This window comes from Abramis brama, assembly GCF_963993115.1.
Source record: "Abramis brama genome assembly, chromosome: 4".
Taxonomy (NCBI): domain Eukaryota; kingdom Metazoa; phylum Chordata; class Actinopteri; order Cypriniformes; family Leuciscidae; genus Abramis; species Abramis brama.
Window position 1 is genome coordinate 19,811,053 of NC_139966.1, and position 10,714 is coordinate 19,821,766.

Genomic DNA, 10,714 nt, shown 5'->3' on the forward strand with positions numbered 1-10,714 from the left:
GTGTGATATTTGTATATATATACAAATTTATCAGATGCAATTGATTTATTCTTAATTCGTTCTTGATTTGATTTATTTATTTGTTTTTTCAAAATAAGACATAAATCCATATAGTTTTAAGTAACTCTGAGTTAATAATTTTAAGTAGCAGTTACATAAAATACAAAAATGTTCATATTACTCAAAAATTACAAGTTTAATAAACTCAAAAAGAAGGAAATTGCTACTGGCACTCAACATTTTTAAGTAAGTATAACTTTAAGAACATTTTAAGTTTACACTACTTATTACAATTAATTATTTTGAACATTCGGGTTTACAGTGTAGATTATACATTTTTACTGTAAAATATCTGCCACCTCAAATAAGCTTTTGTTTGCCAATTTTTGCTCATATGTTAAATATAGTATGTTTTGTCAAAAATAATCAAATAATATGTTATAGTGTTTATTCCAATGTAGCTTAGGCTATATTCAAGTAATGAATCCTTAACTTTGAAATATGTATGATAAAATGTATACTTTAGTTTTTACAAAGAAAGATTGCACTTGAATTGTTGTTGTAATTGTAACCTTTTTAATAAAAAAAAATACAAGGTAGATGTAAACAAACTAATAAAAGGTAAATATAAGCCTTTTCTTTAAAATCATTTTTTATTGTGTTTTATTAGTGACAAATTTGGGGAGAGGATAAATATTCCAAAACTTAAAATACAGTATGAGAATTAACTGCACAATTACTAGACATGTTTTCCTTTTGATTTTATAGGCCAATTTGCAAGCACAATTTGTGGAAAAATAAAAAAAACACGAGATGCTTCCAACTGTTGCTCTTGCATTCTTTCTTGTGACACACCTGAATGAATGGCTCATTAAGTATGCGGCCCCATTGTCTCCAGGTGCAAACCTCTAAATATGCATGATCGTTGACGCCCACTCCGCATATTGCCTTTCCAGACAGAAAGTGTTTTGCAAAATTTAAATCAATGCATTGTGTTCTGTGAATGATTAGGCAGGATGATTTTCACATAATTTTGAAGAAAAAACACTAGGCGATGACATCCATTAGTCAAAAGTCTTATTGGCACATATTTAGAATGTGTTTTATGGCCTTATTTCAGAAACTTTAGTTTTTAGTTTTTTCAATAACCATGCATAAACATTATTCTCTCAAAAATACAAACATGTACATGCATGGTGCTCACATATGATGGTAGCCCTGTTTGTGCTATATAGAGTGAATTTACACCTTTGCCATTAATATGTTTATAAGCAACTGAAAAAAGCAAAAATGTCAGGGCATGTCAGAACATCTCAAGGACCCCAAAAACACCTTAGACCCCAGAGGGTTAACAAGTTATCCTTCAGCCAGGAAACCTTCAAGGACAATGATGACATGGTGCAGGACTTAACTGGCCTTCCATCCTTTGCCAAGCTGATGGTTGTCTTCACTTTTTTGTCAGAGTTCCTTAAGGTGGGACCTGGATTGAATACCTTTCAAAGCTTTTTAATGACTCTAATGAGAATGAGACTGAATTTACCACTGCACTTCTTTTCATATTTCATGTGTCAAAGCCTACTGCAGGCCGAATTTTTAACAGTACGTTAAATGTCTTGCATGATAGGATGTCTGGATTCATATTGTGGCCAAGTAAGGAACAGATTCAAATTAGTTTACCCATGTGTTTCAAAAATAGTAGTTACAGAAATTGTACATCCATAATAGACTGCTTTGAAATTTTCATCGAGAGACCTAAAAACTTGAGAGCCCGAGCACAAACATACTCATAATATAAGCACCACAATACTGCCAAGTACTTGAAATCAATAACTCCACAGGGAGTCATATCGTTTGTGTCTCGTGGCTGGGGAGGGCGAGCAAGTGACAGGCACATTACAGAGAACTGTGGATACCTGGAAAATCTGTTACCTGGTGATTTGGTCCTAGCAGATCGAGGGTTCACAGTAGGAGATGCTGTGGGATTGTACAGTGCTCATCTCAAAATACCTGCCTTTACTAGAGGGAAAAAGCAACTGCATCCAAGTGAACTTGAGTATTCAAGGGGGCTAGCAGCTGTTCGAATTCATGTTGAACGAGTGATTGGTCTTGTGAGGAATAAGTACACAATTTTACAAAGCACAATACCCATTTCTCTCTGCCTGACTGCAACTCCAGGAGAGCTTACATCTCTTGACAAGATGGTCAGAGTGTGCTGTGCTCTGTGCAACATTTGCCAATCTGTTGTGCCCTCACAATAGCATGGGTGTCAGTAACATTGTTTTCCTTAGTGTCACAATGCTAAACAATTGTGTATAAATGTAATATATATTTGGATCTTTGTTTTTTATACAAGGCTGTTACTTAGTTACTTAGAGTTTCATGTAAAATTGTTTTGTGTTTGTCTTGTTTCTAAAACAAGTAGACTATCACAAATGTGTATATATTGATATTGGCTGAAATTACTTTTGAAATAAATTGTTATTCATTCAGTTACAACACTTTAGTGATGTTTATTGTACATGGTCACATTGCAGTAACAGTTTACATTACATGTGCAATTTATACATTTTCCATCACATTCTATTTTCTGCACTCCACACATTTCCATGTCTTGGGCACCCTGGTCAGCTTAAGGCAGGTCTTGTGAAAGTGCTTTCGCCTACAATTTCCAGATGTGCAAATGATGACATCTGTGCCTGCAGGTTGACCACAGTAGCATCCCACTTCAGGCTGTTTTGTGGCTGTGGTGTATATGGGACTAAGGCGTGGTGCTGTATACCATTTCCCCAGCAGCTCAGGGAGCACTCCAGTCTTGATGAAATTCACCACTTTGCCATAAGCATCGTGGAAGAAGATAGGATCATATGGAATTTGCTGGGTGAAAACTTCCTGTGGTGTCCACACCATGAAGTCACAGTAACTCACCTCTGCAATGTGCATTTGTGCCTGCACTTGATACATGTACTTGTGGAAATGTCTCAGTGCCATGACCCCATCCTCTCCTATGCCAAGACAGAATGAGGAATCCTTGCAGCTTTCAGTGAGGGAGCAGTTCCTGGTTTTGAAGGGGCATTTTATCTCTAAAACGCCATCTCCATGGCAAGTGCAGGCTACCACACCATCAGGTGATGCTCCAATCCAGGGGAGTTCTGGGTTGATGATGAACCCTGATGCCCTCACCTGGAAGTCTTCATGGTGGTCTTGCATCATAGCAACAAAGCTTTCCCTTGCTTTGTCCTCATTTTGTTGACCCCATCTGACAAAGATTGGAATGTAAGCATGCAGGTAAATACAGTATGTTGCAAAATGTGAGAGCTTGTAGAATACGATGTGAGAACTTGCAGAACAAAAAATCTGTACTTGTAACTTGAAAATTTGCACTTGTAGAAATGTTTACACACCTGTCACAGGAAAAAAAAAAAATTCACAAATGTGTAGATTGATATGTACATGAACATGACAGCTGCAAACATGTAATGCAAAAGTCGAGGCGCACAGATTTGCCACTTTGTGATGCAAGCTCTCTTGAGTGTTTTTTTTTTCTTTGTGTGAATTCAAATTCAGATCACGTGTGTGAATATTTTTTACAAGTGCAAATTTTAACATACAAGTTCAGATTTTTGTTCTGCAAGTTCTCACATTGTATTCTACAAGCTCTCACATTAAAATGTGAACATGTCTATCATTTACCAGGTGTTGCATTATGATAATTTAAAAAAAAAAAGCATTGATTTACTGGCTTATAAAAGGCTTATCATTTATTTCACCTGAACTGATACACTGAAATATTAAGAGTTGTACCAAAACAGCCTGATCATTATGGCTATTACGCTCCAATACAATTGAAGTAGGTCAAACTAAAAGGAGAATGTTTATAATGTTTACCTGTTGCTTCGTTAGATGTAGATCATCAAAGACCTTGGTACTCTCAATCAGCAGCAAGGAAAAGTCCATCTCCAGCCAGGTGCGTGAGTACAATGTGGAAAGAGGAGCTGGCAAGTCCAGTTGCATCACCTTTGGGATGTACCTGTGATAGAGAAACATTACCCATGTTTTTGTTTTCCCCTGTCATAACTGAGATGAGTTGTAAAGTATTATGTGCAAGCCACAAAAGAGTGAAAGTGAAAGTGAAAAAAGTGTGAAAGTGACGGCCAAGTATGGTAACCCATTCTTGGAATTTGACCTCTGCATTTAACCCATCCAAGTTAGTGCACACACATTAGGAGCAGAGTAGTGAGTAGTGAACACACACACACTGCAAACATGGACACACACCCGGAGCAGCGGGCAGCCCTGTGTGGCGCCCGGGGAGCATTTGGGGGTTAGGTGCCTTGCTCAAGGGCACCTCAGTCATTTCCTGCTGGTACTGGAATCGAACCAGTAACCTTTGGATCACCAGTCCAATTCTGTAACCATTAGGCCATGACTGCCCACATGGCCTAATGCACAGCTTTTCAGTCTCTCTGTGGAGCAGAGCATCTTACCTGTGGGAGTGGCCCTCAATGACAGAGAGGATGGCACTCTCCTTTGGTTTGGACTCCTGCAATTCACTATTATGAAGCGCCTCAAAGAATGCTTGGCAGTCTTTATCTGATGGTCTGATATCAGGACAGCCAGGACCTTGATCTTCACGGCTTGAACGTGGCTCTTGTTTATGAGAGAAACTGATGTTGCAGATCTCTTCATATGGGACCCCTCTGACAGAGTTCATACTTGTCTGAGCCCAAGCACAAGGCTTCTCGGTACAAGCCTGCCCGTCTTTAATATCAGCAGCAGCCAACACGGAGTACAGAAGAGCTGCTGCATGAGAGCAGACCTCTCCTAGGCCTGCCTTACAGGTGCAATGAGCCATAAGTACTGTCCCGTCCTCTTGGACTGTGATCCAGGGATGTGTTGGGGTCACAGAAAGGTTTTGTGAATGCTTAACCTTAAGTATGAAACACAAATTGAGAATTATAAATTTAGCAATATAGCCAGATTACCAATGATGTTTAAGTTCAACATATAACATTATCTAAGACTCCTAGCTATTTTCTACATTATGTTTTCGATTGGCAATTGTTAATTATTATCCTAGCATTGACCTAGCTTTTCCACCTAGCTAGCACCACGTAGCAAGTTAGTAGAGTAGCTAGTAGGGGTGTAACAATATATCGTGTCACAATATATCGCAATACAAAAATGCAACAATATGTATCGTGGATAGTACACCCAAAATAAAAATGACCCTGTGAGAAAATTTACATTTTCAGAGTCAGTACTACATTAAACTACAATATATTATGTTGAATATAATGTATAATAATTGGGGAATATTAGTGGGTCCTGATAATGCTTATGTTATACTTATAAGTCTTATGTTACCAGTAAAAAGTGGCCTAAGTTACATTATTTTAAATATATCTAGCCAGTGACAGAGTGCAAGCATATTCATCTAAAATAATTCTATATTATTTTCAGGTTCAGAATCATGAATATATTTATTCTGGTGTCACCACTGTCCAAGCCTATTCATTTACACCCACAATGTTATATCAAATTTAGCATTTAATCAACAGTACATTTTTTCTTAAAGGGGACCTATTATGCCCCTTTTCACAAGATGTAAAATAATTCTCTGATGTCCCCAGAGTGTCTATGTGAAGTTTTAGCTCAAAATACCCAACAGAATTTTATTTACAGCACGTTTAAATCATAATTTTTTGGGTCTGTGAAAAACGCACTGTTTTAGTGCTTCTCCTTTAAATGCTAATGAGCTGCTGGTTCACGGGACAGGGGGCGGAGCCTAAGCAGCCGCGATCAGAGCCAGAGAACAGTAAAGATTATAATAATAAAACAGACAGTCACAGTAATGGTGTTCATTTCGACCATAAAAATGCCTACAGAGTCAGAGAATATATGCTGTATGGAGTTGGAAAAGGTATAGTTTAGTTTAATTACGATTATAACCTATTTGGCATTGCTTGTTGTATACACTATTAATGTAAGCCTGCTGTAGGACTCCGTCTGACGATCTAATTGTCTGAATGATGACACAAAATATACTGATGAGTTTAATAAAGTTTACTGTATGTCACACAAAAGATGAAGCATCAGTTTTTCTTCAGAAAATCACTGTTAGAGCTGAGTAAACAGTATAAGAAGTGCATAAGTAACTTACATCAATTTCTGTTGAGTTGAGGGAGGATTTTCTTTGAAAACAAAATGAATCCACCTCATCTTCAGTGGCTGGCAGATTTCAAGAGTAAATAGAGAGAGCTATGTGAATGAATACATCCAGCTACAACACCTTCAACGCTTGGGAGATACTTCTATGCTTCTCGTGAGTGCATTGCTGCAGCAATGGCTGATGTGTACAACTCGCAGTGAACTCGATCAGGGCGGGTCTAAGTTATAACGGCAGTGTCAGTCAACACTCGGGGGCGGGGCCTGTGGCTTTAGTGATGTCACTAAAGCCACATTCTGAAAACGGGTCGTTTGGAGAGACTGCTTTTGATTTATGGAGATTAAAAAAAAAAGGAGTGAGTGGATTTTTATCACTATAGGGTGGTTGTGTACACACACTGCCAACACACATTTATGTCCAAACAACATACAAAAGTGAATTTTGCATAATAGGTCCCCTTTAACCTTTTATTATATGTGTTGGAGTATCGCAATAATATCGTATTGTGAGTTTAGTATCCTGATATGTATCGAATCGTGAAATTAGGGTATTGTTACACCACTAGCTAGTAAAGTTAAGTAAACAAATATCTTACCTTTCCTGTAAATAAGAAAAGTTTCTTCATCTCCAGATGATAAACTCGAGGATCATTCACCCATCCTGATTTAAAATACATGTACGCTTCAGTGCTCTTGTATGCTGTTTTACGGTGTGTACTTTACTCTTAACACCTTTTACCTATTTATTTATTATTCTCAGGTAAGGTAAAGAAAGTCAAATCTGACCTAAACCGTAAGCAAATTTGGTCAGAAGACTCCTCTGTGGTATGTTCTCATTAAAAGTCTTCCAGCATCATAAATCTCAGAAGGCAGATTTTGTAATCAATTAAATTTCTTTATAGAACTAAATAGAACTTAATCGTTTAAGTATAAGATACAATAATCACATTTTGAATCAAAGGTGTAGTGAGCTCTGGGCTTCTTATCTTCTGCTCGGGGTTTCTTGTCCTCAGCTCTGGGCTTCTAGGCGTCGGGGGCACTGGCGTATCAGTATCCCCTGAGGCAGTCAGTTCATCAGTCTTTTATACTCCTGTTGTTTTTAACAGGCGTTAGGTTGACACTCCTCCAAAGTTTCCCAGATCCTTCTCCAGACAGGTGCAAGCGGTCCACCTCTTCATGTCCTTGAACTCCAGTAAACTCAACTAAGATGGCTGAGTTCATTTAAAGTTCTAGGAGTCCTCTAGCACACACACATAATCACACTTTTCTGCTCCTCTTAACATGGGTTGGCACAGTCACATAACCAATTACTGTACATCTAAAACAAATAACAACATTGAATGCAATGCATTATATCCAATACATTGGCTAAATATGTGTAACAATAAAGGCATTTATAATAAACAAGGAGGCAGGTAATTGCATTTTCTTGATATTATACAACTATACACTTCTTCATGCAATTATCCTGACTCTTTATCCTTCATTCTCATAATTGTAGCACAAACTTTGTTCACTTCATCAAACGTTACCAATAACATGGACATTTGTCCATCATTCTTAAATAAAGGTTTGTTACAGATCATGCAATATTTCACCCAGTTTTGTTTTCTGGTTCCCATAACAGAAATAATCAATTATATTTGTAATTGTATTAAAATTATTTATTTATCAAAGGGGCAAAACTTTGTGCTCTGCTTGTTTATCATATATTAGGCCAATTTGGATCTCAAAAAGAATCCATTACTTAAAGCACCCGGTCTTCCCTAGGAGTCGCGGCTCCTCCCCTGGCTCAGCATCAGACAAGGTATGCAGAAGCCCAGCTAGGGGATGCGCTTCCAGGTGAAACGTGGAAACGTGAGCCGCTACATATACTGGGATCTTTAGGGCACAAAGTCAGTATCTGGGGTATGATGGGTTTTCTTGCCCCAACTACAAGTTTAAACATCACCCTTGGTTTGAACCAGTCTAGAAATTTCTTCAATATTCAAACAGTGCACAAGGTTTCTTTTTTATTATTGCTTGTAAACGTCCAGTTCCAAACCAAATGCCCGTGCGTTTGTCGACCTCAGAGGGTTAAGAAATGATTACTGGATTTGGTGTAAGATATTTGAATGAGAAAATGAGATGCTTGAAAATATTTGACCCAGAGGTTTGGAACTGGACGTTTACAAGCAATAATAAAAAAGAAACCTTGTGCACTGTTTGAATATTGAAGAAATTTCTAGACTGGTTCAAACCAAGGGGGATGTTTAAGCATTAACAGATTCTCAGATATCATAATTGTAACATCAAATATAACAAACCCTTTTGTAGTAATTGTTGCATAAACATATCACATCCTACAATTATTTAATTATGGTTACATTTCATACATTTACTATAATCAGAACAATCCAGTTATTAAACCTTTGTATCCAGAGTAATTCTTCTAATGTTTCCCTTAATTTCTGAGAACAATATATATGTTCAAACATAAATTATATAAATCAAATTGTTCCTTGTTATACATAAGGTTCCCATTGTAAAGTTCATAAACAATCTCAAGTTAATAATGTCCATCTTTAAACCTTTTGTATTTTAAATTACATTTACAAGTTCGTCTTTTAACATACCCTACGGTCACAAGAGTTTCTTCTTCAATTAGCATAGCATATATTTTATTTTACTTAATATATTATATACATTCAAAGTCCACTGAAGGCAAGGGATTCTTTAATTCATAAAGATTTCAAAATATTTCAAAAGCAAAAACAACAACATTATTTTCAGTAATTTCTTACTATAAATTATCTTTACATCCCCATTATAAGGTTCACACTTTGTTACATCAGCGTTTGGTGGCATCACACACATTTTAAATCCACAAAAATGAACCCAATAATTAAATCGTCTTATCAGGAGTTCTCCCCCTAAACATCTCCTTAGTTAAATCTAAAAGGTATAATCTTTTCTAACCCCAGATTTGTTTGTTACTATAGTATAATACATTTCCACATAATTCAATTAGAATATTATTTATTCATTTACAGCAATATATTTTGTTTTCTTAAATCAACATGTTTTTATCAGTCAGTAAAAACCATAAATACTTGGCATTATAGATGACAAAATTATTACATTTTATCATAAGTACATTCGTGTTTACAATATCAAACACCCACTTCACAATAGTCCTTTTAGTTCTATGGTTTTTATTTTATTTATTTTTTATAAATCATTAAAATAATAAAGTAATAATATTTACCAGGATTTCCCAAAAGGCTTAACTGACCCCAGCTGAGGTCTTAGTGCTGGTGGATGCAGAGCGGCCGTTTCTTGCTATTACAGTCTATCTTGTTTTACAGTCTATTTTGTGACTGAATAAGAGGCATATACAAACTATGTAGGACTTCTTATGCTATTTCCGCCCCCTTCTTTGGAAGGGTTCCAGATTCAGTCTAGGCCATTTGGTGCTCTTGCATGGATCATAATGAGAGCTTGTTTGTCCTCATCTGCTCTCTTGCTGTTCTCAAACACTTGCATGATAAGCCTGCATCCAGGAGTGTCAATCAGGTCAACATTACAATATGTCTACTAGCACCTATTATTCATAATGAGCTAATTTTCAATTATTCATTTCTTTTTGTTTGTTATGGAAACATACTAAATTAACTTTAAGTTGTTTTCTCCACTCTTCTACAAGTTGATTGACCATCCTTGTCCAGTTTCTCTCCCAATTTTTTCTAGTCTTTCTAGTCTTCTTTCTGCATATTAGAATACTTTAATATAACAGATACTGCAATATTTTCCATAATCCTAATCTATTTTATGTGACTCTCATTAAATATTATTAGCCTACATACTCCATATGCTATCATCATGTATTCGTGATTTAATATCTCTCTTTGTTCAGACTAATCTCATGAAATGGCGTATGTATGACACACCAATTCGTATTTCCATTTTTGGCGTGCTATCAACACGCATAATCGCTTTTCAGCGTGTTTATCAACGCCGTTGGCTTAACGTTACATTACTGTATAAATGTGACCTACCCCAACTCCGTCCCTAAACCTACCCGTCACTGGGGTTAATACCATTTATGAGTCTTCCCCTACCATCCTAGGAAAAAAAATATCGCTCCCCAGATGTAGATATACATTTTGCTCCGTTTCGTTTGGACATTTAACGGCGTATACATACACGCGAAATCACTCTGACATTTAACGGCGTAAACATACACGCGGAAGATGACGGCGTGAACATACACGCGGATAGCGCAAAATGCATATAGATAACACCACTTGACTTGAAAGTGGCGTGTATGTTTACGCAAAGTCATGATGTCATGTTGCTTTGTTTCTGCTGCCAAGTACGTGCACACATTTTTTTTTTTTTCTAAAAAGAAATACTGTCTATTTTAATTTTTAATTCTATCATGATATTTAGGATGATGTTTAAAAATAACCCATGTTTTATATCATTTTTCATTTCTCACTCTAACTACAAGTAGGAGGTATTAGCCTCCTATCCATGTATTATTTTATCTTATATTACCATTATCTCT

General features: G+C 36.6%; 1 long non-coding RNA gene across 1 annotated transcript; it reads right to left on the reverse strand.

Annotated features, from left to right (window-relative positions):
* Positions 1 to 2,629: 2,629 nt before the first annotated feature.
* On the reverse strand, positions 2,630 to 4,590 carry LOC311081362. The gene is made up of 3 exons (XR_014605878.1): positions 4,485 to 4,590; positions 3,886 to 4,027; positions 2,630 to 3,256 (listed from the first exon to the last, which is right to left on the reverse strand). It is a non-coding gene; the product is annotated as an uncharacterized lncRNA (long non-coding RNA).
* Positions 4,591 to 10,714: the final 6,124 nt, after the last annotated feature.